This window comes from Akebia trifoliata, chromosome 7 (genome assembly GCF_017979445.1).
Source record: "Akebia trifoliata isolate Shusen 1 chromosome 7, ASM1797944v1, whole genome shotgun sequence".
NCBI lineage: Eukaryota > Viridiplantae > Streptophyta > Magnoliopsida > Ranunculales > Lardizabalaceae > Akebia > Akebia trifoliata.
Window position 1 is genome coordinate 14,349,343 of NC_141381.1, and position 15,081 is coordinate 14,364,423.

At 37.0% G+C, this 15,081-nt stretch overlaps 1 long non-coding RNA gene across 1 annotated transcript; it reads left to right on the forward strand.

The window, feature by feature from the left end:
* Positions 1–13,362: 13,362 nt before the first annotated feature.
* On the forward strand, positions 13,363–14,244 carry LOC147398254 (uncharacterized). The gene is made up of 3 exons (XR_015180027.1): positions 13,363–13,461; positions 13,674–13,736; positions 14,170–14,244. It is a non-coding gene; the product is annotated as an uncharacterized LOC147398254 (long non-coding RNA).
* The last annotated feature ends 837 nt before the right edge of the window (positions 14,245–15,081 follow it).

Consider the following 15,081-nt stretch of genomic DNA (forward strand, 5'->3'; position numbering starts at 1 on the left):
AAAATGTGTATTCGGGGCAACATCGGGCAAACTACTGGGTTTCATCGTCAGCAGAAGAGGCATCGAGATAGATCCGACAAAAACCAAGTATATCCTCGAGATGAAAGCACCCGTTTCAGAGAGAGATGTTCGGGCATTCTTGGGAAGAATACAGTATATTAGCCGTTTCATTGCACAGCTTACGCCTATCTGTGAGCCAGTCTTCAAACTACTCAGGAAAGACACACCGAAGAAATGGAACAAGGACTGTCAGGAAGCGTTCGACAAGATTAAGCAATATCTGCTCAATCCACCAGTCCTAGTCCCTCCTACTCTAGGGCGACCTTTGCTGATGTACATCTCGGTGCAAGAAACGTCAATGGGGTGCGTGCTAGGGCAACACGATGAATCAGGAAGGAAAGAACAGGCCATCTACTATCTCAGCAAGAAATTTACCGAATACGAAGCAAAATATTCAACGCTTGAGAAGACTTGCTGCACATTAGTCTGGGCATCTCAACGATTACGTCACTATTTGCTGAGTTACTCGACTATGCTTATTGCTAGAATGGACCCCCTGAAGTACCTTTTCGAGAAACCAGCATTAACAGGTCGCACTGCAAAATGGCAACTATTGTTATCTGAGTTTGACATCACCTATGTCACTCAAAAAGCCATCAAAGGGCAAGCAATCGCCGACCACCTAGCCGAGCACCCGTTGCCTGACTACGAACCATTAAAGACGAACTTTCCTGACGAAGCCATACTGATCACTGAGGTTGAAGACGATAATGATGAACCAGGATGGAAAATGTACTTCGACGGAGCGGCCAATCAGAAAGGAAACGGAATAGGGGCAGTTCTGATCAAGCCAGATGGATCCCACGTGCCAATCGCAATCAGACTAAATTTTCAATGTTCCAACAATGAGGCTGAATACGAAGCATGCATAGCAGGATTGAAGGCAGCACTGGATCTCGAGGTAGATGAAATCGATGTTTTCGGAGATTCAAGCTTAGTAGTCTATCAGACGACTGGAGAATGGAAGACCCGAGAGCAAAGACTGGTTCCTTACCACGAGTATCTGGAAGAACTAAGCTCACGCTTCGATAGGATTTCATTCACGTACATGCCGAGAGCTAAGAATCAGTTTGCAGATGCACTAGCTACACTTGCCTCTATGATCAACATCTCGGAAGACCTAATCATCGACCCTATTGAGATTGGAATTCAAGATGAGCCAGCCTATTGCTTACCCGTCGAAGTAGAAGAAGCTGAAGAAAAGCCATGGTATTCTTACATCAAGGCATATCTTGAAGATCGAACGCTCCCCACAGACGCAACGCCAAATGATAGAAGGACAATTCAGAAGCTAGCAGGACAATTTTTCTTGAGCAACGGTATTCTATACAAAAAGTCGCACCATGAGATCTTACTTAGGTGCGTGGCAGAAATAGAAGCGAAACGACTAATTGAGACTGTACATGGAGGAGTCTGCGGACCTCACATGAATGGTCATATGCTTGCTAAAAAGATCATGAGGATGGGATACTATTGGTCGACAATGGAGAGTGACTGCTATCAACATGTCCGCAAATGTCACCTATGTCAGATCTACGCCAACAAGATTAATGCCCCACCTTCAGAACTACATAATATGACTACTCCTTGGCCTTCTCACTCTGGGGCATGGACGTCATTGGGCAGATCTCGCCAAAAGCTGCAAATGGGCATCGTTTCATCCTTGTTGCTATCGATTACTTCACAAAATGGGTAGAAGCTGCATCATACGCCAATGTTACTAAGAGCAACGTCATGAAGTTTGTCAAGAACAACATCATTTGCCGGTATGGACTTCCAAGTGGATTGGTAACTGACAATGCCAAGAACTTCAAGAACAAAGATATGATCAAAATGTGCGAAGACTTCCAGATCACTCATCACAACTCTGTACCCTACAGACCTAAGATGAATGGAGCAGTCGAAGCAGCCAACAAGAACATCAAGAAAATAATCGAGAAGATGGCAGTTACATACAAAGATTGGCACGACATGTTGCCCTTTGCACTACACGCCTACCGTACTTCGTTCAGAACTTCGACTGGGGCAACTCCGTATTCATTGGTTTACGGAATGGAAGCAGTCTTACCCGTAGAGGTTGAGATTCCCTCCCTCCGAATCTTAAAAGAAGCAGAGCTAGATGAGACTGAATGGATTCAAGCTCGGTTGATCAGCTGAATCTGATTGAAGAGAAACGCCTTGCAGCCATTTGTCATGGACAGATCTATCAACGACGAATAGCTCGTGCCTATAACAAGAAAGTTAAGCCTAGGCATTTCTCGCCAGGAGACCTGGTCTTAAAGAAGATTCTACCAATTCAAGAAGACGCCAGAGGAAAGTTCAGACCAAACTATGAGGGACCATTCATCGTACAGAAGGTAATGACAGGAGGAGCTCTGATTCTCACAGAAATGGACGGACAAGTCTTCCCGCAACCGATCAATGCTGACACTGTTAAGAAATATTACGCCTAAGACCTGACCCTGAGATGACGAAAGGCCATTTTTGTTATCCCAAACAAACCATCACACCCTAGTCAACCCTTTTGAGCCATCACGTTCATTTCTTAACCTAAGACTGGGGCAAGTCAACAACTACAAAAAAAAAAAAAAAAAAAGATCAGAAAAAATAGAAAAATCAAAAGCATCAAAAGTACTCCTGACCCACATGAGGATAAACTGTGAACGGCTAAAAATACAAAAAAATCAAGAAAGTCAAAAACTCGAACACTTAATCTTGGCTCGACCCAAATCTCCAACCTAAACAAGTTCGAGAGACGCTGGGAGGAGACATAGATCACTTTTCTGAAACAAAAATAGACGAACCCCATGTTTATTCCACTTTAGATAAACTAAGACCCAGACCTTAACCTTTTTGTAACCTTCTACTACCATAAGCCTAAGCCAACGTTTCGTCCTACTTAAAGTCCTTTTTGATCAGGAAATGTTCTAAGGCAACATAACGACAGTGGCAGCACCAATGATCTTGCAACTTGGTCCGAACCTCAAAGTCTTGTCAGTCGTTGGAAGATTCAGAGGGGAATCTAGATCGGATATTCAAAAAAAAAAGAGTACTCTAAGTGTAGAGTAGTCGATCTCGCGGCTCAACTTGAGTTGTCGAACCACGAATAGTTGTCAGCAAACTCGAGAGGGGAATCTAGATCTATTACTCAAGAAAAAGTGCCACTACAAGAGTAGAGTCGTCGATCTTGCAGCTCAACTTAAGTCACCAAGCCACAAAGACCCAGAGACTCCGAGTAGAATTGTAACGAAAAATCTAGAAAAATACAAGCATGGCCTGAAAGGGCATAGTGAAAACCTGAAAGGGCGCTATGAGTAAAAGAATCAGACTATGGCAAGATCAAAGCCACCAGCACGATGAAAATCCCAAAAAGGACGTCGATGCGTAAAAATGTGGAAACCGGGTCTGATGAAAATCGTAATTGGCATCAGGGGCAATAAAGGTTTAAAAAAAGAAAAAAAAAAAAAAAACAACTCCTAGCCCGCAAGAGTATAAACTGTGAACGGCAAAATCTTTCTAAAATCCCGAGACCCAAAAATAGTCTTCCAATACCATGGCACTGGGAATGACTCTAAAGGAATCAAAAGAGTAATTGACGTTTATATCCTCTGTGATTGGCAAAAACACCAAGATCGTCGCAACCAAAGGTTTTACAAACTTTGAATTTATCGTACTCATTTGATAAAGATATTTCATAAAATTTCAAAAAGAAAAACTACTATTTTGGGTCGATGATGAAAAAATCTAGGACTTATTCAAAACTTCAAGTTTTCAAAGCATTAGATACACCTGAGGCCAAGTAATTACAAAACCTATTTTCTTTGCATTTAATCTTTCAATGTTTTACAATAAAAAGAAAATACAAAAAGAGTTAATACAACACAGTCAATCAAACATCATGAAAAAAGAGTCAAGGCGTTCCTCCAAAGCACGGATCCGGGCAGCATGACTCATCATCACTTTTCCAGCGTCCGAAGCATTACGACTCACTAGACAAGACGCGAAGGCATCGAAGTAGGGACCCCAAGCAAGCTCCTCCTGAGATCACTCTCCGAGCCTACTGAGGTAGATAAACAATTGATCATCAAACTCGCAGTTGTAGCAATGGAAGAGTTTATAAGAATGACCCAACTAGGGAAACCCTTATGGATGCATAGCCTTGATCATGCTTATGAGATTCTAAGTGAAGATGAGTACGAGTGAACATTTCCGAGGGGAGTTGGGCCAAAATCATTTGGATTGAAATCAGAAGCTTCTCGAGAAACGGCCGTTGTTATCATGAATCACATTAACCTTGTTGAGATCCTTATGGATGTGAACCAGTGGTCCACCGTGTTTTCTAACATTATTTCAAAAGCAACAACTCTTGAGGTCGTATCAACAGGCTAGCAGAAAACTATAATGGAGCTCTTCAAGTGATGACAGCAGAATTTCAAGTCCCTTCACCTCTTGTTCCGACTCGAGAGAGTTTCTTTGTAAGGTATTGTAAACAACATGCTGAGGGAATTTGGGTGGTGGTCAATGTTTCCTTGGATCATTTGCGTCCTAGCCCGATATCGAGATGTCGAAGAAGGCCATCAGGTTGTTTAAATCCAAGAAATGTCAAATGGTTACTCCAAGGTTATATGGGTCGAACACGTAGAAGTGAATGATAAAGCAGTTCATAGTATATATAAAACACTGGTTAACTCCAGCCTTGGGTTTGGCGCAAAGCGTTGGGTTGCTACCCTAGATCGACAATGTGAACGCCTTGTAACATGCCCGCGGGAGATGTTGGTGTGATCACAAGTCAAGAAGGGCGAAAGAGTATGTTGAAGTTAGCTGAGAGAATGGTGATGAGTTTTTGTTCTGGTGTAAGTACTTCTACTGCTCACACATGGACAACATTATCGGGAAGTGGCGCTGAAGATGTAAGGGCCATGATTGGAAAAAGCATAGATGATCCCGGCAGGCCTCCTGGTATTGTGCTAAGTGCAGCTACTTCTTTCTGGCTTCCAGTCTCACCAAAGGGAGTTTTTAATTTCCTTCGCGATGAGAACTTTAGAAGTGAGTGGGACATTCTTTCTAATGGCGGTACTGTTCAAGAAATGGCACATATTGCTAATGGTAGAGATCCTGGTAACTGTGTTTCTCTACTGCGAGTTAATACTCCAAATTCCAGTCAGAACAACATTACAAGAGAGTAGCACCAATGCAACAGGTCTTGGTCGATTCGGTTCCAACTGCAAAACTCTCTCTTAGATCTGTGACAGCTGTTAACAATCATATTACTTGCAAAACTCTCTCTTGGATTTGTGGCGACTGCTAACAACCTCAGTGCTTGCACCGTTGAAAGGATCAAAGGTATCAAAGGACAATGCATGAATTGAAGGGGTAGCTTATGATAGAAACATAGCAAGATCAACAAAAGAAGGTAACAAAAAAAAAAAAAAAAAACTAAAAAAATCAAAAGAATTTCAAAAACCTTTCGAGTTACACTCAACTCCGATTTGTCAAAACACAATCGAAGAAATAGTCGGATTTCAAAACTCATCAAATTTTCATCAAATCAAAGATCTCACACGAGCTCCGCGCCATTGAGATCAATGAATTAATAAGGCAAAACTCTGTCAGACCCCGTGCTTGAGTAACCATTTTCCACAAAAATCTTCAATACAATCGATAATTCAAGATCGTGTTTTTACAGAATTTTTCTGGCCCGTACAAATAGGGGTTTAGTCTATTCTTTGCAGTTCTTTGCACGCAATTCCTGCAAAGAAGGGCAGCTGTAGACACCTCAATTTGAACGGGCCACTTCTCGAAAGGGCCCAAAAATATCGATTTTCTAAATAAATGGGCCAACGGGCCTTAAGGGCCCAAGTCGTTGAAAAGTGACATTTTGACTAAAACCGAGGCCCCTAAGACCTCTCAATGGTTTAGGAGGCCACCAAAAGGACTCGGCCTACCTTACGCTTTCCCATTATTCACCGCTCCGCTTCCAAAAATTAAAAGCCAAATTTTTGATAAATTTCACCAACGGCTCTAAAAAGTCCGATTCGCCAACACGTGGCATTTTTGATCAAGTTAATGATTGCAAAAATCTAAAAAAATTAAAAAATTAAAAATGTGAGACTTGGGATGCCTACCTCTCCTCTACTACCACCGCTCCGCCTCAACCAATCCCTAAAACCCAAAACCATTTCTAAAACCCAAGCCCAACACTACAAAGCCCACAAATCACTAACCATATCCAATTCATTATCCAACCCACAACCCTAACCCATAAACCACAACCCACATCAACCAATCACTCTTTTATCATCAAAAGATGACACATGTCATCACCCCATCTCACCTCCCTCACCCAACTACCTACCCCATTAATTTGCTTTAAATCCCATCTACCCACACATCAACCCATCACCTTTTCTCTCAAATCAAACACATCTACCCACACCCCTAACCTATACCTCCCCTAATCTACCCTCATCATTCCCTACAAAACCTACATCTACAACCTAAACCTACACCATCCTCTCAAGTCAAACACTCAACCTCTCCCATCAACATATCCCAACCCTTCATTTCCACCCACTTTAACACATGGCATCATCTCCTTCACCCTCCCAAAATATCATCAACCACCTCTTTAAATCCTCCATTCTCTTAAATCAAATACCATTTAATCACAACCACCATCTTAAACTCACCTCACCAAATACTCCACCCAAATGGGTTGGGTAGGATCCAAATCATTTGGGTCAAAACTCACCCATTTAACCCCCCTTCCCTAAATACCCTCCAATCTCCTCTAAATTACACCCACTTCTCTCTCAAACTTATAACCATTCTACCCTTTTTTTTCACTTCACCCCATTATATCCCTAAAATAACTCCTCAACATCTATAAATACCCTCCTCCTCTTCCCAAAAATGGCCCCCAACTTCTCATTACAAAACTTCTCCCCAACACTCTCTCTACTAACAACCATCACCAATTCTCACCAAGATTACCACTTCTCTCTCACTAATCATCCTCAAGTCTCACACAAAAAAAATCACCTACTACACTCATCTCTCTCATCATCTCTTCTCTATTCCTTCAACCATACAAAAGTTGTATTTGCTTAAAATACTAAGGACTCAAGAAGACTCAAAGAAGAAGAAGAAAGAAGATACAAGGTGGGTTCAAAGCAATCCCCCCCCTTTCTCTTCTACACCCTCTCCTCCTCCCTCTTCTATCACCCCTCTCCCCTTCATTTTATTTTTTAGGATGAATGGACCCCAAGGCTAAAGGTCTATATGGGTCATTTCCATCAATGGAATGACCCTATGATCAAGCCGAAAATGAACCCCTATCTAGGGTACAAATGCACCCACGTGGCACATTATCTTTCACACTTTTTTTTTAATAAAAAATGACCGAGTTAGTTGAGGTTACCACTCTTTAGTGGGGAGAAAAGGGTGCCTAACACCTTCCCTTTTCTCCAACCGAACCGCTTACCCCGAATCTAAATGTTCAATTAGTTCCTATCCATCGAGAGTCGCTAAAACGTCAAAAATGTCACTTTTTCAAAAAATGCACATCGGGTGACCATTCACACCCACTTATAATATGAATGGTGGCGACTCCAAACCATTGTAGATGTGGTCGTCGTAATGACGAAATCACGTGTCTACAGAATCCTCAAAATTGGATTTAGACAAATTTAGTTTCTAGATAAACCAATCAAAGCTCTCTAAGTTGGGGCATAATTGAAAAGTTAAATTATCTTTAAGTCTATAAATATCAAAGCCTCTCTCATTGAGAGGGGATCTGGATCACTTTCTCTCAAAAGATAGAAACTCTCCTTCTAGAGACAAAACAAAAGTTCTTCGAAAACCTAAACTTCGATTAAAGAGAAGATCAAGCATAGAGCCATTCTCCAAAAATCAAGAAATCCTTCTTAGTCGATAAAGCGCGAAGCCCAAAGAGAAGAAAATCTATATAAACCTCTACAAAAGATCAAGCACAAAGAAAAACTCACCACCCAAGCAATTTTTCAACCGATAAAACACAAAGTCCGGAGAGAAGAAAAATTACATACGTCACTATTTTGTACTTGATTGTTAATTAGATGAAGACATTGAGATTTGTACTCTCGTTTTTTCATCAAAATCAATAAAATTATTTGAAATCTTATTTCATGAATCTCGAAGTAGATTTGTTAAAATTTATTGTCAGCACTCGTGTCTAAGCCTATCAACCAATGTAATGTTAACCTCGATTGTCTCTATACTATAAAAATATTGTATTTAGTCAGTGTTCATCCAGAAAGTAAAAAACAAATTCTCGGATCTCACAAGTTGTACTACTCTCCAAGGCATCTCATACTATCAAGGAGAATAGAACCTCAAGTGTTATTCTAGATTAACTCACCACTAATGAATATATAGCAACATATCACTCTTTATAGGTTTTTTACAACTCTTTTTTAATAAAGAAAATATTTTAACTATATATACTTATATATATTTTTTAATTAAAATACAAACAAGACTATGGAAGTGACTTATATCCAAAGTTATATCATTTGAATCCACCTATCAATATATCTATCCATCCAACAGTCACATCTCACGTGGCCTAGCCACTGAGTGATACTAAAGTCATTATCACATCAATTAGTGAAAACCTCGGTTCTCACTATCCATCCATCAATCAATCGATCAAACATCTATCCTCCTAGTCATATTGATCAAAATACAAATTTTAGAAGGACATATCTTTCTTTAGAGCATAATTTCAAATAAGATAATAATGAATATAAGAACCAACCAATCCCACGTCATGTTCTTGGTTTATGGGAAATCTCGAAAATCTTGATAAAAATTTCAAAACAATTTGCAAATATCACATTTAATTTCAAAATATTTTCAAATGTAGTTTGCTATCAATATGTATCTATTTCAATGTATTTATGGTAGAAAATCCTTTTTTACAACTCATTTTAGGAGTTGGGAAAATATTGGCCAACATCTCTTTCCAAAGAATTTTGTTTACACTTCTCAAGTAGCTCTCAACTACTTGAAGGTTTAATTTCCTCGGATAGTAGAAGGTATTCCGTGGCTAACCGAAGAATCCTTAGCCAAGGAATCATTCGGTTGCTTTTTTAGAAAGCAAGAAAATTCCATGATTTTTTTCTCAGCTACCTTTGGATAATTGAAGGGCCTTCGGGGAGGTTTGTATAACCCAAGGATCATGTTTCGGCTAGCTTAGAAAGTCTTCTACTAGTCGAAGAAAACGTAGATTGCGATTTTTTATCTTAATTAGTTTTTTTCACAATTTCACTAAATCTCATCCAAAGTCAATTTTTTTTTTATATAAATTATGTCAAATATAACAAAAATATTTTGTTTAAAGATGGTTAAATTCAAAGACAGTGTATCAAACACATAATCATGCATGGATTTAATGTAAACAAAACCCTAATTGAAAATCTCAACGTAGATCTTTTAGAAAACTATATTTTCTTCTAGAAATAAGTAACTAAATAGAAAAGGGAAGTTTTGGAGCTTAATTCATGTATACAGTTTCTTTGGCATGATTTGAAGATCTCGACAAGATGAAATTTTTTCTTCGTTTTTGTGAACTCTTGGTTCTCACTCTACGGTGGTTGAATCGTTATTCGAAGGTCTAGGGTTCGACATTTTGCGTTGGAGAAGAAAGAGAGTGAAAATAAGAAAATCTAGAAACTTCTCATTGTTGTTATTTATATAACTCGAAGGACGTAAAGGTTATTATGTTTTTATTTTTTTTTGGAGATTTTTTGATGCACAAGACTCCGAATGGCACAAACTTCACTACGTGAAAATCGTGAAAATTGAAGAAAAAAATTATTGGACTTGGCCTGACGAATTTTAAAGCTCAAATTTGATAGTCATGGGCCCACGAAATTTTGAAAAAATTTGCGCAAAATTTTTTCCCTCTCTCTCATCTGTGTTTTATTCCTTCACTCTCCTTCTTTCTGGTTTCTCTGCATTTTTTCCCTCTCTCTCTTTCTTTCTCTCTCTCACTCTCTCTCTCTGGTTCATGAGAAGTTCTCTAGATTGTGAGAATCTCTTTCTCTGTTTGTTTCCCTCGATTACATCTCTCTCTCTACATCCAATCGATATCTCGATCTCTCAAGATTGAAAAAGATGGAGTGAAGATGAGATCTAGGGTTAATTGGGGTCTTAAAGTGATCGATTGATTTCATAGGTTGGTAGATCCATAACATTGTTTTGTTTATTGAAGTGAGCTATTTCCTTGTCTCTCTCTCTCTCTCTCCCTCTAAAGAACAAATTCAAAGTTCCATTAGTCTGATTCAATTGTTTTGCAAAAAAATCGATGGATCGTGAGTTAAAGGATCTTGCAAAGAAATTAGTGATTTTTTTTTTCTCTCTCTCTCTCTCTCTCTCATACCTCAATTCTACCAAAAAATCTTCTTCTTCGATCTCTGAATAAAAAAGAATAGAAAAAACCCTAGAATCCTTATTAAATCTTCTCTTTTTGTCGAAACTCGCCATTAAAACACTAAATCTTAGGTAAATACTGGTTATGATTGAGTTATGGTTGAAATATAGTAGTTCTCCTTCAGTTACATTCGATTTGAAGGTTTTGATTTCAGATATTCGTTTGATGAGTTATCAAGGAGACTCGATTTTATGGGCAAAAGTAATTGTTTGGAGATTTTGATGAGTTTGGTATGAGACTGTGGAAATGACGTCATGAGACTTCGAAGGTTTTATTTGATTACTTTTTATTTTCTCATCTTTTAGCTTCTGTTTTATCTAAATATTTACTTGTATTTTGTTCTTTTGTGCCTTTTGATTAATTTCTTAATATTGTTCTATGGAGCAGTTATGGAAGAGAATTTAAAATCTATATGTTGATTTATAATTTGTAAAATTCTCATAAATTTGTGCCTTGGTTACAATGTGTAGAATTACTCGAAGAATTTTAAATGCTTATAAATGATTCTGTTTTCCTTTTTTCCTCCAAAGCTTTGTTGAATGAAAGATCTTCTTTGTTTCCAATAGGGTTTAAGTGGGATGAATTAGTGGTAAAATTAACAATAAATATTCCAATACTGGGACTGGGAATATTGGGACTGACTTTCAGTCAAATTTTGGTGTTCCTAGTCCTTAGTTAAATGTGTCCTTGATAAGCTTTTAGTGTCTTTCCTTAAGGTTTCTTTGCATGGTATTCAGTTTTTTTTTTTTAAATGTCTAGAAGGCAGTAATTTTAGATCCCATGAAGTCTTAACATATTGAATATCATGATCCTTTTATGTCATTTGAACTTCTATTGTCTTTGGATTTGTACCACATATGCACTTTGATATTGTCTTTGATTATTCACTACATATTCTAGTGGTGACTTACTTGATTCTATAACTCTTATTAATTCATTTGACATAGGCTTCATCATTAGGTGGCCTCGTATGATGACATATATCATATCATGATCCCCTCCAGTCTTTTGGACTTGTATTACATTATTATTGTCTTTGAATATGTACTACATATGAAGTTCTATATGGCTTTGATTGGTTCATTACATATTCCAATAGTAAACTTACTTGATATTAGCTTTTATTAACTCATTTATCATTTTCTACTACCTTTACATTATTTTATATTATTTAATTAGTAACTAATAGTTTTTTCTTTTTAGGTCAATTTATTTAACTCCATCAATGAAATAATTAAACCTTTTACATTATCGGTCCCAAGCCGAGATAAAGGAGGAGGAAAAAGGATGATCCAACAACTTCTTATAATATGCCATCAAGAGGTAAGTTTTTGAGTTACTAACTCTATTTTCCTCTTTTCTGGTGGGCTTTTCCACTGTAACTACTTCTTGGTTTATCCTCCCTTCTATGATGATTAGAAGATGCAAAGTTCCTAAGTACTTTAAACTTGGATACTCTCAAGGGGTGGAGACATTGAATTAGGAATGAATGCTCCAATCAATTCCAGAGACCTGGCTTAGAGAACTTTTTCAAACATGTGGCTATGGATTATTTAACTTACTAATTCATTTTTATGCTGAACATGAAGAGTAACAGTTGTCACCAAGTTCGTTTGCAATATTTTTATGTATATATGAGAATTTAATTTTATGTTTTTTTATTTGAAATTGTTGAGTGGTTTTCTTGCCTCTGTTTTCTTGCTAAATTGGAGAGATTGAAAAGCAAATAGACAAGAAAAATAAACTACTCAAAAAGCTACAGGTATTGATTTCCTCTTCTTTTCATTCTTCCTTGTCTTATGAAGGTTTTCATGCTAGTTGTTATCAATATTTAGAGTACATTTTTTTCCTTTTTGTTTCTAAATCAATCTTTCCTTTATCTTCTTAATCATTTATTGGAAAAAAGAACAGACAAAAAAGTGAGTTTCTTTCTATTTCTCTTGTTGGATTGAGAGAAATGGAGATGTGAGTTTCTCTTGTTTGGATTGTTAAGTTGAGGAGAGAAAATAGAAATAATGGAACGAAAAACGGGCTAGTTTTTCGTCTTAGGAGTATATTGTAGCTTCAGGCTTTGATTATGTGTTAAGAATGCAAACTCAAAAGTATTAATTTACTAATTTTACCTATTATTACTTATGACCATTTATATCTATTATTTTCATGCATCCTTTTGGTCTTGCATCAATTTGTTTCGTGATTGGAGTCATCATCCTCTCTACTTAAAGATATTATGATTGAAATATTATAATTTGTAGAACTTTGTGCACTTGGAAGCGGAGCATTTCTAATCTTTTAGAATACTCTTATATTTTGTAAATAAAATATCTTTTTGTCAACATTGTTGCACATTCATTTTGGTATCATAATACTCTAATGTTCAGTTTTTCAATCTTTCTAAGAAATTACTGATAACAAAGATAGACTTGTATTATGTAATGTTCTCTAAGCAGGTTGAATAATTGGTTTATTCGCTTCTCTGATCTTTTCTTTATCAAATCCCAGTTACGTTTATTAGTTTTATATAATTTTCAAGTGGAATTGTGTAACAAATATATTGGGAAAAAGTATCATGTGATCTATTTACATCTTATACTAGTGTTCAATATTAAAGGTTATTTATCAAAAAAAAAAAAAAAATTAGAGGATGTTGCTTTCAATGCTCTTTCCTACTTACATCTTTTCTTGCCCACTTGAGTTGTTTAGCTACTGACTATTATAACAGAAAAGCACCTTTTAAATTGTGAACCAATTTCTCAAGTAGCCACAAGTTGTTGATGTCTAAATCTGAAGATCACGTAATCATGTCATCTTGTTGTGTCATCTGTAGATTGGAGACCTTAAGGGACTTTTTGGATTATTAATGGTTAACATACAACTTCTTCATGCAAAAGTGAAAGTATTGGATGTTTCATATGGAAATGGGACAGGTGGGTTTATCGCAATACTTCAAATATATGTGTATTTATCTATTTTGTTGCTAGAGTATCCTACTGGATTGAGCAGGTTTAGGTTACCATTCCACTAATAATTTTAAGTGATGTTTTATAGTTCCAAAAGCATTATTTTATCTATGATCCTACTTTGAGTTCACGCATGAATAGTATTTAAAGTGAATTAATTATGTGTGTCAATCTGCCAGGCAATAAAGGTCTCATATATCACCATGGTAAACTATTAGCTCTATTAGAGGCAGATAAACCTTGTAAGTCTTCTCAATTTCAGGAGATCTATCTTAATCCTCCATTATCCTATTTCCTTGTTCTTTTTGTCATAAACTCAACAATACCTAATGCAACCTTTCCAAGTAAACAAATGCTGTCATTTTATTTTCAGTTTTATTATTTAATGATTCGATATCATTCGTTAAGTGCACTCGGTCACAGTTAATAAAAAATAACATTTTGATGTCGTTGCCACTTCTATCTCTAGATAGATGTGTAGTGCTGGTAAAAATGAGGCACAGTGTGTGACTCCATATTGATGGAAGCATTGTTTAAATTTTAATGCAATTTGAGACCATGCAAGAGAAAAATGAGAATTGGTTGTTTAATTCTGTCAAATTCAGACGACATCTAGCGTTGGCTACTTATCTTCGGGTACATAATTAAACATATCATCTCTACTGCATCTTGCAGATATTCTTAAAGTTTTGGAAGATGGAGATCTGCAAACCCTTGGGATGTTGGACTATGACAAGAGATTGACGCATTGTTTCATTGCTCATCCAAAAGTCGACCTATTTACTAGTGAAATCCATCATTAAATGACAAATTTAGTTGAGCAAAATGATGGGATAACTCCATTTTACTTCGTAGTAATTTTGGATGCAGGAGAAATGTTTACCTTTGATTATTCACATCCCCCACCCACCCCCTATTGCACTTATCGAGTCATTTCTAAGGATGGTATCATGCATGATCCGAAACCGATAACAATTCCAGACCCTGCCATGATGCATGATTTTGCAATCACAGAGAATTGTGTGATTTTCATGGATTTGCCTCTGTATTTCTGACCAAAGGTACTCATTTTGTTCCAGCCCGTTCTATATTTTTTTTAATACTTAAGAACATAAATACCCAAAAGTAACATGATTGAAGTGTCATCAATAATCTGTGAGAAATCTGAGAAAATGTTCACTCCAAACAATTAAACTTTGCCAATCATTTCAAATGGGCAAAAGCATTAGTGGAAGTTTGAGTGATGCTTCTTTGCAAGATGGATAATTTGTTTTTCTCGATGAATTTATATAAGGCATGGATAGGCTCAATACGGTTAGAACTAAAAGTGGTTAGTTTGTCTTCCTGAAGGGGTTAATGCAAGATGCAAAGGCAAAGGGCCTTCAAATTAATGAGGTATATATTTAACGATTAGAATTGTATTACCTTTTTATTTTATAGAAAACCGATTAAAGGAGTTCAATAACCAGTTGCTCTTTTCCTTTTTGAAGGCATTTTTGTGTGCTCTCTACTGCAAACATTTCTTGTCTAAGAGATTGATATACAACATGCTTTGCATTTGAAGTTGTTCATTTTGTTATGTGTAAA